Here is a 16,532-nt window from a genome sequence, read left to right as displayed (position 1 = left end):
TGGTCTGATTGTACTGCCGATGTATGGAAGATTGCAGGGACAGATTATCACATAGACACAGAATTTGCTGTTGCAGTCAATCCATTCTTTTATAAAGAATTCTCGTCCTTCAGTTAGTAGGACTTTTGTTGTTTTGTTGTTGCTAAGTTTGCAAATATTGCAATTTCTGCAAATGTGGAATCCTGGAGGTCTGTCCAGGAATGTGCTGACCATGTTCCGTTTGTCCACAAATTCTGATTTGCACAGTATGTCCTTCAGATTAGGGGCGCGTCTGAATGTTATCTCTGGGTATGTTTTTAGATCTTGAGTGAGGTTTGGTGTTTGTTGTAACAGATGCCAGTGTTTCTTGAGGCTTTGTCTAATTTGGTGGTGGCCGTTGTTGTAATCCGTTATGAAGCGTATAGCTGAATCGTTCTTTTTTGCTTCTCCTTTGTTTTGTCTGAACATCTGTTTTCTTTCAATTTTGGCAACTGTAGTCATTGTGTTTTTAAGCATTGATTGTTCATATCCTCGTTGTGTGAGTCTAGACACCAATTCTTCTCCTTTTGTTTTGAAGACCTCGTCCTCACTGCAGTTTCTGCGTGTTCTTAGCAATTCTCCCTTGGGGATGTTTCTTATGTTGTGTCGTGGGTGGAAGCTATCGGCACGTAAGATGGAATTGGCAGCTGTTTCTTTCCGATAGAGTTTGCTTTGTAGGGTATTGTCTTTCACATACAGAGTTACATCCAAAAAGTTAATCTCTTCCTTGGAGAAGGTATGGGTTGTTTTAATTCCCCACGGGTTTTTGTCTAATTGCTTCAAGAATCTTTTGAGCAATGTCTCATCTCCTTGCCAGATACAGAGGATGTCGTCTATATAGCGTCGCCACATTACGATATGGGCGGTGTACTCAGTGAACTCAGGGTCCCATAGCCAGAATTTTTCCACATGGCTCATAAGGATGCAGGCGTACGGCGGCGCAAATTTGGCTCCCATAGCCGTACCGCGTGTCTGTCGGTATATCTTTCAGTTGAAACTGAAAACATTGTTTTTTAAGCAGAAGTCGAGCATTTCCAAAATCATTTTATTGCTTTCTAGTAGGTTTGCCGATTGTGTCCATAGTGATTGTTGTACTGCACTGAGTCCGTCATGGTGTTGGATAGATGTATAGAGACTGACAATGTCTATACAAACCAGTGTGAAGTCCGGTTCCCAGGTGATGTTTTGTAGTTTGTCTAGAATGTCCTTAGTATCTTGGATAAAGGATGGAATCTCCTTCATAAGACCTTGTAATTTTCTGTCAACATATTCTCCAAGCCTGGAGCATGGTGAGTTGATGCCTGCTATGATGGGTCTGCCTGGTGGGGGGTAAGTTCCTTTATGGATCTTTGGGAGGAGATATAAAGTGGGCATAGTTGGATGTGCAATGTACAGGAAAAGTTTTTCAGACTGTGTAATAAGTCCAGAGGTGTACCAATTGTTCAGCATAGTTGTATTTGATTTTAGTATGTCTTTTGTGGGGTCCTTGGTAAGGAGTTCATAGCAGGCCATGTCGGCAAGTTGTCTATTTGCCTCTTGTATGTAGTCGTCAATGTGGAGTGTCACGGGATTTCCACCTTTGTCAGCTTCTTTGACAATTAGGTCTTTTCTTTCTTTAAGGTTTTTGATGGCATTTCTTTCTTCCAGTGTAATGTTTTGTGGGAGGTATTTGGATTTTTTGCGGTATTTTGTGTGTTCATGTTCCAAATCATGCATGACTGCTAGATGGAAGGCATCAATGCTGTTACCTGCGGGTAATTGTGGTAAGAAGGTTGATTTTTTGGCTAGTTTGCTGTCAATTGAGAGATTTGTGTCAATTCCAAGTTCAAGTGCTGTTCTGGTTAGTGAATCTGGGTCTTCGTTTGCCTCACTGAGGTTGGTCAGTAGGTCTACGTGTTCGAGTTCCTGAATTGATAGTTCAGATGTTATTGTTGTGACAGACGGCTCATGTCTCATGTATTGGTCTGCAAAGAACACTTTTAATTTTAATCTGCGGATGAATTTGAACAGATCTATTCGTGTTCTTGTTAGATTCCATGGGGCCGTTGGGCAGAAAGATAATCCTTTGTTGAGAATGTTGGCTTCTTGTTTGGATAGTTGAATGTGGGACAGATTCTTAACAAGATTTAGAGGTGTTATGTCCTTCTTTCCATCTCCTTTTTTCTTGATCTCGTAGTGACGCCCATTGTTGGCGTCTGTTGGCGTCCAAATTGTTGGGAACCTCCCATGGTTGAAGTATTTGTGGTGTTTGTTGTTTTTATACCGAGTCGGTAGCGTAATACCTCCTCTAAAAAATTGACCTTGCATCTTGAGTTATCACCCTCAGGAGCAGGTGCTGGTGAGTCGATGTCTGAGCTAGTCGTTGCTCCACTGGGTTGTTCTGTGGAGTTAGTGTTGGGTGTATCTTGAGGTTTGGTGTCGTATTTTTTAGCGAAGGTATAAACTCTTCCAAATTGATAATCCAGTTGGTCCCTCCTGAATTTGCGATTCTTTCTTTTAATGAGATCTTCTTCAAATTCGTCTATTATTTGATTGAGTATTTCGTAGTTCTTCCTTGTGAGATCTCCCCAGTTAGAATCTTCAATGTGCTTGCTGAGATTGTCTACTTCGGTTTTAGCAAGGTTGTATTCTTCTTGTGAATGATCAATTAATTGTCTAATCATATTATTGGAGCATTCCTTTAGGTTCTCTTCCCATTTTCCTATGTATTGGGGTTTGGTGGTGTCCGATGGTGGGAAGATAAGTATTCTAAGTCCCCGTGGGATCCGGTCAGCTTCAAGGTATTTTTTGAGGGATTCTGCTTCCCACCACTTGCTGGTTTCTCTCTTAACTGCACGTTCCAAGTTTTGGAATGTACTCCGTGCAGATGTTGGGTTGGGTTTTGGGTTTGAGTTTCTATTGGATACTGGTTCCGTTGAAAAGGTTTCCTCAACCCTAGTCGAACGTTGTGCTCGTCGGTCTTGGCAGAAAGCCATGTGGTCAGAAAGTCGTTCTTAGACCTTGTTCTTTATGTAAGATCCGTAGAAAAATAAAGCTTGGTGATTTTTCAGGGATGTGATCTTCAGGTTTGTTGTATGTATGCGAGGGGAAAGAGATCCTCATCCCTTACTCATCGTTTAATAAGCGAAAATCCTTCGTGTGCTGGTTCTTGCCCAGAGACAGGGGGAGATGCCCCTTTCCCCCTAAATTGAAACGAGTTTTTTGATGGTGTGTCTGGGCTAGAGTTTAAGTTTCCGTTATTTGGGATAAAATCCAATTGATACAAGTAGATCCGGTTGATGTTTGTATTTTTTATTCTTATTGGTAGCTGCAAACGAAAAGGATGGCACAGCCAACACGTGTTTCGCCCCTTAATTGGCCATCAGGCCTGGGGCTTCCTCAGGGCTGTACATAGACAATGTAAAACCAAGGTTGGATAAGGACATGGTGTGGTCAGTCATGTGTGTATTATGTACATAATGAGCGGTGATAAAAATTATTATCATAAGGAGACGCAGTGTTAAAGGAGAGAAAGATAAATGTGGGAAGAGAAAATGAAGGTAAGGTGAGAAGGGGATCAGGGTAGGCGTGCGGCAGGTTGGGATAAAGTAAAGAAAGCAACGTGTGTGGCATGAGTAAGAGCGAGTGTGTCAGTGAGGGAGACAGAAATATAGTGAAATTATGGTACAGAGTGTAGTCGGGTTGGAGGGAGAGGATAAGCAGTTGTGATACGAGAGTGAGATTTAGAACACGAAAGGTGGGTGTATTTTGTGGAGAGCGTTCGACAAGTTTCAGTTTAAAGTACATTTTACAATTGTTAACAGTACCCGGTGTATGTTAGCGCGAACGAACACATAATATTATTGACATTATCACCGCTCATTATGTACATAATACACACACGACTGACCACACCATGTCCTTATCCAACCTTGGTTTTACATTGTCTATGTACAGCCCTGAGGAAGCCCCAGGCCTGATGGCCAATTAAGGGGCGAAACACGTGTTGGCTGTGCCATCCTTTTCGTTTGCAGCTACCAATAAGAATAAAAAATACAAACATCAACCGGATCTACTTGTATCAATTGGATTTCATCCCAAATAACGGAAACTTAAACTCTAGCCCAGACACACCATCAGAATTTGCAGTCTTGGCAGGTGAAGGGTCCGTGGGTGCGTCTCGGGGTGGCTCGGTAGCAGGCGGGGTTCCGGCCGGTGTGGAGTGCATTGAGGGTGGTGGGCTCGTACGTCCGTCGTGTAGGCTGGCGTTCTCCGGGGCCAGGGGTCCTGGTGCTGGGCGCGGTCCAGGCGTGGACGGGCGCAGACGGGCTTGCCTTAGGCACGCCAGCGGCACACCAGCGGCGCGCCCGCTGCGCGCAGCCGCGCAGCGGTCGCCATAAGAGGGAGGGAGGGGAGGAGGGGTCAGCTGGGAGGCGGGAGGAAAGAACCAATCGGGGCGGGGGGGCGGGGCCGCACGGGAGGCAGCGGCGGGAAAACGGCACGAAGGAAGCGAGCGCTGGCCGAGGAAGTCCACTAGGCGTACGGGGCACAGCAGAAAAAATACAGTGGGGGCGAAACTGGCACTCAGGGTACAAAAGAGAGAGGGAGGTACAGGCACACAGGGTACAGGTGGAAAAAAACAATGGGGGCGAAACTGGCACTCAGGGTACAAAAGAGAGAAGGAGGTGCAGGCACACGGGGAACAAGTGGAGAAATGCAATGGGGGCGAACCTGGCACTCGGGGTACAGAAGAGAGAAGGGGTCTCAAGGCAGGCGGCGATTGGTCAGAGCGCTGACCTGGAAGCAGAGCAGGCAAGAAGGCGGGCAGGCAGGTGGAGCTGTAGCGGTGGGGAAGTGACCTACCCGAGGGTCAAGGATCACTGACTCCGCCGTGCAGCGGTCGCCATAAGAGGGAGGGAGGGGAGGAGGGGTCAGCTGGGAGGCGGGAGGGAAGAACCAATCGGGGCGGGGCCACACGGGATGCAGCGGCGGGAAAACGGCGCGAAGGAAGCGAGCGCTGGCCGGAGCAGTCCACTAGGCGTACGGGGCACAGCAGAAAAAATACAGTCGGGGCGAAACTGGCACTCAGGGTACAAAAGAGAGAGGGAGGTACAGGCACACGGGGTACAGGTGGAAAAAAACAATGGGGGCGAAACTGGCACTCAGGGTACAAAAAGAGAGAAGGAGGTGCAGGCACACGGCGAACAAGTGGAGAAATACAATGGGGGCGAACCTGGCACTCGGGGTACAGAAGAGAGAAGGGGTCTCAAGGCAGGCGGCGATTGGTCAGAGCGCTGACCTGGAAGCAGATCTGGCAAGAAGTCGGGCAGGCAGGCGGAGCTGTAGCGGTGGGTAAATGACCTACCCGAGGGTCAAGGGTCACTTTTGTTATTAGAGTGAATTTGCGAAATTCACTTTCGCAAATTATCGCGAAAATGTTAAAAATCTCCGCAAACACGCGGAAATATCGCGAAGATGCGGAAGTTTTTTTCCCGCCCGTTTGCGGTATTTTCTGCGTGGTCGCGGCTCGCCAACTTACCCATGTTGCTCGCGGGCGCGGCCATCTTGTTTTCACTTGTCTCACGGTGCATGATCGCGAAAAGAAAGACGTGATCGCGCGACGAATGACGTTACTGCGGGCGCGAACTGTCGCGAGACAGCGCAAATGGCTACCAACAATCCAACATCTCGTGGAGAATGCGACCGGATCGGGAAAACTTGTCGGCGAACGCGGGGATTCAGGTAAGGCGATCGCGCGCACGCGAGAATGTATTATTTTACAGCGAGAGCAAGAAACAAATTATCGCTGAGCTGAGGAATGCGGAAATTTTGACATTTTCGCGCTTTCCACGGAACACGAAAATGCCAAAGTATCGCAATTTTCGCGAACAGAACGGAATTTTAGCCCAGGCCTATCTATAACTTTTTGTTTTATGCACATGTATATAAACTTTACACAAATTCTATGTATAAAATATTGCGTAATGTTTAATTATACCTTTTCATTTCACATACATTTTTATTTTTTTACACGTTACATATTATTTTCTTTACCTGCTTTTTTCACAGGTACATTGCATGTAAAAATGTTATAACATTATGTACATATATTTTTATTCATTTAAACAGTACATCAACGTCCATCACCGGATGATACCAGCAGGTTAATCAATGATTAACAAATATTTATTCCAATATTGAAAACATTTGTGCCAGTTGTGAGTGTCACAACACGGTTTGACCTGCTTGTTCTTGATCATATGACCATGCTAAAATCAGCGAAGACCATACGGAACCAAAACGGAAAATGGACTTAAGGAGTGGTTATAGAATTACAAAAATTGTATAGCTGTTCAAAGAAAAATGTATCAGTAATCCACTTTAGCTTAATTAGATCATCCCTTAATCATATTTTGTGTTGCAAATACCCTAGCAAACACTGAAAAAAGACATGAGAAGTATACCTGTTTATGCTCAAACATCACAGCTTTGGTTGCCTAGATCTTAAAAATAATATGAATGGATTCCTGCCTATAATGAGCACTGTTGCAACATGGGTTACGCTCAGATTTTTCTGCTTTTTGATCATCCTGTTTTGGAGTTTTTACTGTAGGTGAGATTCACCACATGTGTCTCATCAACTGTAATTGCACGGCAAAGTGACTGCATATTTATGGTTAAAGTCGTCCCTTTTAAGAAAAAGCCACTGACAGGCAGTTATGGTTGGGGTCCCTAGGCTGGTAACATGTAAACATGCGTGTAAGATTGTGTGCAGGCTGCGCGAGTGAGGCTACTGTTGTGCAGAGCCCATTAACTAAGCTGTAGCCTGGCAAGGAGGGGACTCTGCAGGGTAGGAATTTGACCTGTGGTGGCCTTATATTATTAATAAGCACTTATGATTAAAGTCGGTGGGCCTGATTCACAGAACTAACTTAAGACAAAATCCTAAACTTACTACCATTCTGGTATTCACAGAAGGCTCTTACTCATTTTGGTATTCACAGAAGTTAGGAGTTCTAACTTTAGTACTCCTAAATACCTTCTGTGAATACCGAAAGCCTTAAAATTAGGATTTTAGAAAGATTTACTGTTTTGTTTGCACTTTATTATACACATAGGTGGAAATCTGCAGTAAATGTAGTTTTACTTCCCTTAGGCCTACAAAATCTTATGAGGTATGAACCTGGTGTGGAAATTGTGCACAGAGTTCAAATGCAAAGGTCCCAAGATCATACAAATACACTTTATGGGTTGTCCTAAATGTTCATATGTCACTGGCCTGTACTGGAGAAGTAAATCTGCATCTATCAATTAGCTGTGTCACTGTACCAGGGCTAGGACAGTCCAGGTCAAATGAGCAATAGAGAAAGCCCAGACAGCTGGAGCCAACACCGGAGGGGACTCCCCTTGGAAGTTTTGGTGGCAAAGGCCATGGCTGTGTTGTCAGCAAGGGGGAAAGCTGAGGCTTCCAGAGAAGATGTGAGCAGCGACTTCTGGATAGCACCATCCTGAATTGTCCCTGTATGCTTTGTAGGAGGGTTAGGAAAGGGGTGGAAAGGTGATAAGGCAGTCTAGAATTAACCAGGTGTGCCTGGCTTTTAGAACATTCCATTCTCATTTAAAAAATATTGCACAAGGGAGAAAATAAGCTTTTAGCTGGAACTAGATGGCAGCAACAGCCATGACAACTGGAAGGACAAGCCCCCTGAAAACATGAAGGACTAAGGAATCTGTCCACAGTTGACTCTAGGTCCAGCAGGTGTCTTTATAGGCCAGACAGGTTGGCCCCCATACACCCTCTGAGGATCAGTTGGGGGAAGATCAGGACTTTTGCAACAGAGACCAAGAACATTAGACAAACTGGTGCATGGAGCATTTCAAATCATCTCCCCAAAATGTACCCCACATTTAAGGCCAGGAGGTTGATCCCGGTGACTAGAGCTAACCACCAGGAGTAAAATGACCCCTGAATTATCCAGATTTGCCCAACTTGGCCCGAGTTATGGCCTTTTTAAGGAAGGCAACATTTGACCTTTACAGAGAAGGGAAGCATGTGGGTATCCACCACAATTCTCCTGATATCACCCAAGGAGCCACCAAGCATCCAGGGGATGACACAGCCTTTACTGAAAAAATTGCCAGGGGGAGCAGACATGCTCCCTCCCATGTAGCGGGATTGCTGCCGGCACCCCATCTCCCCGGTGACTGGTGCAGGATACAGGAAAGCACTGTAATGCCTCCTGACAAAGAGGAAAGAACCCAATCTGTGGTACTGCAACAAATTCAAAGGGGGAGCACAATAGTGCCCCGCAAGAATGAAGGGAATGGGCTTTGGACCCCAACTCTGGGCTCCCAAATATGGTGGTCTGACTCCCACTCCTCGTATCTAGGTTAGGGGAGTGGGACAGCCACTGTGTGAGGCACCTTGCCTGTATCGCAAGAGCAGAGGATAAGCAAACTGCTGGCTCAAACTCCAGCTGTCTAGGAATCAGCCAGAGATTTGCTCCCCGAGTTGTACCAACAAAAAGACCTACAAGGTGCCCGGGTTGGACTGGGCACACCCGACAAACAGGAAAAAATCAGATTAAAGCCACATGGTATGATGCTGCATGGCTGCAAAGAAATATGTCTGAAGCTGATCATCATTTATTCACGCTCCATCAAGGGATTGCCACATAATGTTCTGGGGTGCTCACTTTTTATTTAAAATGGTGTTTGTGGTTGACCCAAAATGGGTAGGGGCACACGCAAAAATATAGTGGAGGGCAGTAGGAGGCACAACAGCCTGCTATCCCCAGTAATTTCTGAAACAAGGAGTGGCCCCATATTTTTGGAGACAACAATTTTCAACCACCAGACATTTTCATTTATATTTCAACAGACAACAGGCTGAAGCTTTTGCTCTCCAGCTGGCAGTGCAGTGATCTCTAAGGGCTTATATTATGGCTGCATTTTATGTGCCCTGAAAGTTCATATAAAATATTTACACATGTTATGTTTATTTACAATGCTTTCTTACCTATTTATGTTGAAAATGATCATTGAACAATATTGAAGTACTTTGTAATAGTCATTACATTTACACATAATATTATTTATTATGGAAAGTATGATTGGACATGTGGAGTGTTTGCTTTTTAATGTGGTGACCCTTGATAACATCAATAGGCAGGCTTCATTTAAATGATAAGCTCCTATATTGTGATGTCCTGTCTCGATTAGGTGGGGGGTATTGGTGGTCATGGCCCTTTGCGGGGTAAATGTGATTTCAGAATGTAATTTAAAGTATTTCAATGTAATTTAAAGTATTTCCATCAGCCTTATTTATATATTTGTAAATAAATGTATAGTATTTATGAGTGTTTTAAATAAATGTACTTTTTCTTTTCTAAAGAAAAAGCACTGACTGGACAATTATTTATTAAGTGTTGTTATTTTGTGCCAGCAAATGATGATTACTAGCCCACACAACTTCCTGAATAGGCTTTGGACTGCTCTGCTTCATTATTCTTAGAGAGCCAAGCGATGCAATTTATTTTATTCATTTTTAGTACTTGTACAGTGCAATCATTATCCCCAGGGGGGGCATCCTGCTGCTGGAACCAAACACACACAAAAGCTCTACAAACTCAGTGCCACTAAAGAGGGATAAGCCAGGTCTTAAAGTGTTTGCCTAACCCAAGGAGATCCTCCATGTGACAAATTTCCAGAGGTAGGGAATTTCAATGGAGTGCTCCTAGATGATTAAAAGAGTTGCCACCCATTCTGGCTTTCCTGATTTGTATACTGTGAATCAAGGCATGACAAGGGTTTGTAGAAAGCTAATTTGCAACACAATATTGTTGTCCTTGCTCATCGAGTGACTTGTGGATATAGCAGAGAAATGTAAACATGGCTCTTTTCCACACTGGTAGCCAGTGTAGCAAATTGAGGCAGGCCTTTTTGGAATTTTATTTTGTGCAGTCTGGCTGCCTCATTCAGTATAAGTTGTGATGATTAAACAAATAATTAACTTTCTCAGCATGTGAAAGAGTCTAAAGCATCTCTCACATACCAAATTCACCAGATCTTGCATCAAAAGAAGGTCATCTAACACTAATCTCTGATTCTTGCCAACTCTTTACACTCTTTAAATGATATGATTATGGGGTGGGTTTTCAAACACAGTGTATCCATTAGAATGTTATAGGACATATTCTCCTTTGAGCTAGGCCTGGGCAGTGAACTCCGCTCCTTTCGCAGAGTTTTCCACATTTCGCGGAGCACGTGGAGTTCCCAAAAACTCCCCTCAGCTTAGCGAATGGGAGTTTTTTTCTCACTTCTGCTAATCAACATCAGGGGGCAGATTTACGAGGCCCGTGCGCCACATTTGTGCCGCCGTTGCATCATTTCTGTGACGCAGCGGTGGCGTAAACCATGCACCATGTTGCGCCCTATTTACAACGTGATGCATCTTGGGAGATGTGTCACGTTGTAAAGCCCTGCGCCACGATGCCTGCGTCAGGTGTCATGTGGGCGTTCCGGCGCAGGAACGCCTCAGAAAAGTGCCACAAGATTTCACTCAGTCACTTTTCTGACGCCGCTGCGTCAAAACCTTGCGCCTGCATGAAGCAGGCGTAAGGCGTGACGCACCATGTTGAGGATAGGCCAGGTTGAAACAGTGCTGGAGTTGAGTCGCGCCCGTGACACAACTCCAGCACTGCGCCAAACTTACACTGGCAGATGCAACACGCATCCGTTTTTCCTGGCGCCATGATGCGCCGCCTTTATCTGTGGTGGCGCAGGGGTAAACTTGCGTCATGCATCTTTCCTGGCACATCCCTGCTGATTTGCTGGGATGCGCCAGGAAACGTAAATCTGCCCCCAAGTTGGTAAGCAAGTAAAATCCTCCTCCAGACAAAATATTTCCTCACTCACGTGCTCCACGATAAAGTTGGCAAATGGGTAAAATCTTCCTCCGAGTGAGATTTCTCAATGGTGGCGGTCAGATTTCTCAAAACGGGTGGCCATGGATGGTTGCGACTGCTCGTGTTGAGAAACACTCCATTCATGTTGAGATAGCTGCTGCTCGAGTAGAAAATCTACACAAGCAACAGAAAAAGAAGCAGCGCCTGCTGAGACTGCATATTTTGTCATTTGCGATGGTTTAACAGCTCAGAACAAACATGCAGCATTGAAAATCAAGGCGAGTGGCATGACCAAATGCACTCCACCGATTTGCGGAACTCCATGTTGTGCAGCGGAGATTTTTTAGTAATGTGGAACTCTGCAAAATCTGCCAAGGTCTACTTTGAAACCCAGCACTACTCACTATTCCTGTATGAGAAGGGTTCTTTTCTATAGGTTTAGGGACTGCAACACGTACCCACACATAGATCTTGGAGAAAGATGTGGATTCTCCTTCTGGGGTGTAGGCGGTGATTGGAGAGACCAGGAAATGATTGTGCTTTCCTTGGGCAAGGCAGTTTTCCTCCAAGGGAGCCCACTGTGAGTCCTTCATTTTACAGTTTTTCCTGCTATTAGCTCAGGCTAGAAACCGTTGAAAGGGTGTGGTGGGAGGGTACCTAGAAGCTGTTGACCCACACTTAGGGTTTCCTGGTCACTCAGCCGAGAAATTTGCATGCTCAGTTCTCGCATGACGTACGTCGGACATACAGGATTGCGGGAGAGAGACCACGGCGAGGAAGAAGAGGGCAGCCAGGAGACACCACAGTACAGGTAAGTATTTTTTTCTTTCCAAATTTGTGTTTTAATATTTTTTATTAGGTTTGGTAGAGGCAGGGAGCCTTTTTTGTCGGGGGGCTGGCTAACTACACTCCACTGCAGATTCGGAGTTTTGCCTCCAACTCGATGTTCTCAGTGGAGCACGGAGTAGGCAAAACTCTGCACACTCCACTGGTGAAGCGTAGTTCTTAGTTCTTAGTCTTAGGGTAGATTCTAGGGGTATTTGAATATCGGTTATGGAATCTAAGATGGGAGTTACTGCCTGGAGGCTGGTGTTGCTGGTAAGAAATAACATTTCTCTGACACTCTTACCTTTCATCTTCCTTCCACATTATGACGAGGATGAGATACAAACCCACTTGTGCAAAGCACAATGGATTCAATTTGTTTCATTCCTTTTGCCAGTGCATTATCTATTTTTCCCTCTTGTTTCATATTTTTCTTTTTTGGTAGTAGACTTATTTTGGTTCTTTACCCCAGTCTCTAGTTCACTTATCTTATAATATTTCCCTCTCTCCTATATATCTTGTAGTACTATAAAAGTAAGACTAAGAATAACAAACTTGATTGCAGGCCCAAGTCAACTAGTATTATACATAATATTTAAAAATGTATGTTTGTTGAGAAGACTTTTTTTTATCCTTCTCATGATCTAACAGATGAGTTCATGAGAGAGTTGCCATGGTCGTCATGGCCCCCCGCCCCACAAAGTAGTGTGCGTCTTTCTCGTTCATTTATACAGTATACCAGCAGTTTCCCATGACAGGCGGCATGGCTGGAAATAAGGTATGATGTCCCACTCCCATTGCCTTTACCAATCAACACCGTGTAGTTCATTGACATTTATTCTACCCCTGGCTTGTCTAACTTTGTGAAATAATCACATGCCCAGGATGATTTTTTTGTTAGAAGATACTGCAGTGCTAACTGTACTGTAGTGATGTATTACAGTTGTATTTGGGTTGGTGCATCTGGCATCTAAAATAGGGATAATGTTTTATTCTAGACACACAGAACACCAGTGATGCTGGTTTCAGTGCCATTGTAGGAGGAGACACAGACAAGTCAGTAGAAGGAGGCGACGTGGTAGCAGGAAAGCAAGGATGAGCATTAGAAAGTCACATGGATCCTTGCAATTACTATACTCACTTGCTAGTACCAGGGCATAGTCAACACATGACTGTGACCCCCCTCCCCTCAGCTTTACCAGCTGCAGCTGTTGTTGGGTTGCTATGGCCTCTAATATCTGCAACTCATCAAAAGCTCACATAATGAGTGTTGATGGCTTGAGGGAAGCATGAAAGAACGGAATGTTACATGAAAGGAAATGGTATATGAGTGAAAGGGTGGGTGGTTGAAAAGGTGTGTGGGTGGGTAAAGGTATGGATGGGCTAAAGGATGGTTTGAAGAAAGGATGGATATTGAATGGCTGGATAATGGATTGGGATGTTTGGTAAAATACTAGATGAGAGAAAGTTTAGCTTAATCATGGTGACTTTGGGTGAATTATAATGAAAGGATGAATTAATATTTGGATTGCTCGGATGCATAAGCAATATGCAAAAGAAACAATCGATGGATGGAATGCTGGACAATGCAAGCATTCACCCCCAGTCACAAGGATCTGGGTTAAATCCATCATTCTTTTGCTCACTACACCAGCCCAGTTTGTACCCAGCCACATGCAAATCAGTCTTGACCCTGTTCCTTGTGGCAACAGTCCAGACCAAAATGCCAAGCCAGGTTCTCCCGGGACCGGAAACAAGCATCCTGGGACTGGTTTCAGGCCATCAACCTTCATCAGCCAGGTTATCTTGAATCCAGTGGTGTAGCGAGCATGGGACCCACGTCTGGGCATACCTTTCCCACTCAGGGCGACATATGCAAAAGAAACAATTGATGGACCGAATGCTGGGCAATGCAGACATTCACCACCAGTCACAAGGATCTGGGTTTAATCCATCATTCTTTTGCTCACTGCACCACCCCAGTTAAGACCCAGACATATGCAAATCAGTCTTGACCCTGTTCCTTGTGGGAACAGTCCAGCCCGAACTGCAAAGCCATGTCCTCCATGGACCGGAAACAAGCATCCTGCGACCGGTTTCCGGGCATCACCCTTCATCAGCCAGGCTAGCTTGAATCCAGGGATGTAGTGAGCATGGGATCCACTTCTGGGCATACCCTTCCCAATCAGGATGACATATGCAAAAGAAACAATTGATGTACGGAATGCTGGACAATGCAAGCATTCACCCCCAGTCACAAGGATCTGAGTTAAATCTATCATTCTTTTCCTCACCACTAGGGCTGGGCGTAGTTCGCGAAGTAGCACTTCGCGAAGCTACGCAAAGTGAAGTTCGCACTACACGAGCTTTGCGTAGCACTTCGCGAACTGCGTAGTACCTTGTTCGCACTGTGCCAGATGTCGTTTTCAATGATTGCACAGTGCGGACAAGCAACCGGCACTGTGCAATCATTGAAAATGGCATCTTGCACAGTGCAAGCTGTAGTTTTCTGCTGCTCGAGTAGATTTGTAATCGAGCTTCAGCTTTCTCAACGCGAGCTGGTAGTTTCACATCGCGAGCGGTCGCGAGCATACGCGACCACTCGCAATGAGAAACCTGACCTCCTCGCGTTGGGAATCTCGCCGGGAGGTTTATTTTCCATACTCGCGATCGCCAACTTGAAGTTGCTGATCGCGAACAAGGAAAAAGTCTCGCCAGGATGTCATTTTGCTTGCTCGCGGTCGCCAATTTGACGTTGAGGACCGCGAGCAAGCAAACAATGACCGCAGCACTACGCAACACTACGCTACGCGTGTTCGCACTGTGCTACGTGCAGTTCGCGTAGTGCAAAGTAGCGCGAACTTCGCAAACTACGCGAGCGTAGCGTAGTGCTTTGCCCAGCCTTACTCACCACACCACCCCAGTTTGGACCCAGACATATGCAAATCAGTCTTGACCCTGTTTCTTGAGGGAACAGTCCAGTCTGAACTGCCAGGCCAGATCCTCCCTGGAAAGGAAACAAGCATCCTGGGACCGGTTTCCGGGCATCACCCTCCATCAGCCAGGCTACCTTGAATCCAGTTGTGTAGTGAGCATGGGACCCACGTCTGGGCATACCCTTCCAACTCAGGGTGAAATATGCAAAAGAAACAATTGATAGACGGAATGCTGTACAATGCAAGCATTCAACTCCAGTCACAAGGATCTGGGTTAAAATCCATCATTCTTCTGCTCAGCACCCCAGTTTAGACCCAGCCATATGCAAATCTGTCTTGACCATGTTCCTTGTGGTAACAGTCCAGCCTGAACTACCAAGACAGGTCCTCCCTGAATCGGAAACAAGCATCCTGGGACCGGTTTCTGGGCATCACCCTTCATCAGCCAGGCTAGCTTGAATCCAGTGGTGTGGTGAGAAGGGGAGCCACATCTGGGCAAACCCTTCCCACTCAGGGCAACATATGCAAAAGAAACAATTAATGGACGGAATGCAGGACAATGCAAGCATTCAACTCCAGTCACAAGGATCTGGGTTAAATCCATCATTCTTTTGCTCAGCACCCCAGTTTAGACCCAGCCATATGCAAATCTGTCTTGACCATGTTCCTTGTGGTAACAGTCCAGCCCGAACTGCCAAGCCAGGTCCTCCCCGGACCGGTTTCAGGGCATCACCCTTCATTAGCCAAGCTATCTTGAATCCAGTGGTGTAGTGAGCATGGGACCCATGTCGGGGAATACTCTCCCCACTCAGGGCAACATACGCAAAAGAAACAATTGGGAGACGGAATGCTGGGCAATGCAGGCATTCACCCCCAGTCACAAGGTTCTAGGTTAAATACATAATTATTTTACTCACGCACCACCCCAGTTCGGACCCAGCCGTATTCAAATCAGTCTTGACCCTGTTCCTTGTGGGAACAGTCCAGCCTGAACTGCCGAGCCAGGTCCTCCCTGGACCGTAAACAAGCATCCTGCGACCGGTTTCAGGACATCACCCTTCATCAGCCAGGCTAGCTTGAGTTCAGTGGTGTAGTGAGCACGGGACACGCTTCTGGGCATACCCTTCCCACTCAGGATGACATATGAAAAAGAAACAATTGATGGACAGAATGCTGGGCAATGCAGGCATTCACCTCTAGTCACAAGGTTCTTTGTTAAATACATAATTATTTTGCTCACACACCACCCCAGTTCGGACCCAGCCATATTCAAATCAGTCTGGACCCTGTTCCTTGTGGGAACAGTCCAGCCCAAACTGCCAAGCCAGGTCCTCCCTGGACCAGAAACAAGCATCCTGCGACCGGTTTCAGGGCATGTTCCTTCATCAGCCAGGCTAGCTTGAATTCAGTGATGTAGTGAGCACGGGACCCACTTTTGGGCATGCCCTTCCTACTCAGGGCAACATATGCAAAAGAAACAATTGATGGATGGAATGCTGGACAATGCAAGCATTCACCCCCAGTCACAAGGATCTGGGTTAAAAACATCATTCTTTTGCTCTCCACACCACCCCAGTTTGGACCCAGACATATGCAAATCAGTCTTGACCCTGTTGCTTGTGGGAACAGTCCAGCCCGAACTGCCAAGCCAGGTCCTCCCTGAATCAGAAACAAGCATTGTGCAACCAGTTTCAGGGAATCACCCTTCATCAGCCAGGCTAGCTTGAATCCAGTGGTGTGGTGAGAACGGGACCCAAGTCTGGGCATACCCTTCCCCCTCAGGGCGACGTATGCAAAAGAAACAATTGATGTACGGAATGCTGGACAATGCAAGTATTCACCCACTGTCACATGGACCTGAGTTAAA

This window comes from Triturus cristatus, chromosome 4_1, assembly GCF_964204655.1.
Source record: "Triturus cristatus chromosome 4_1, aTriCri1.1, whole genome shotgun sequence".
Lineage (NCBI taxonomy): Eukaryota > Metazoa > Chordata > Amphibia > Caudata > Salamandridae > Triturus > Triturus cristatus.
The sequence above is the reverse complement of the archived record's forward strand: the minus strand, read 5'-3'. Positions refer to the sequence as shown.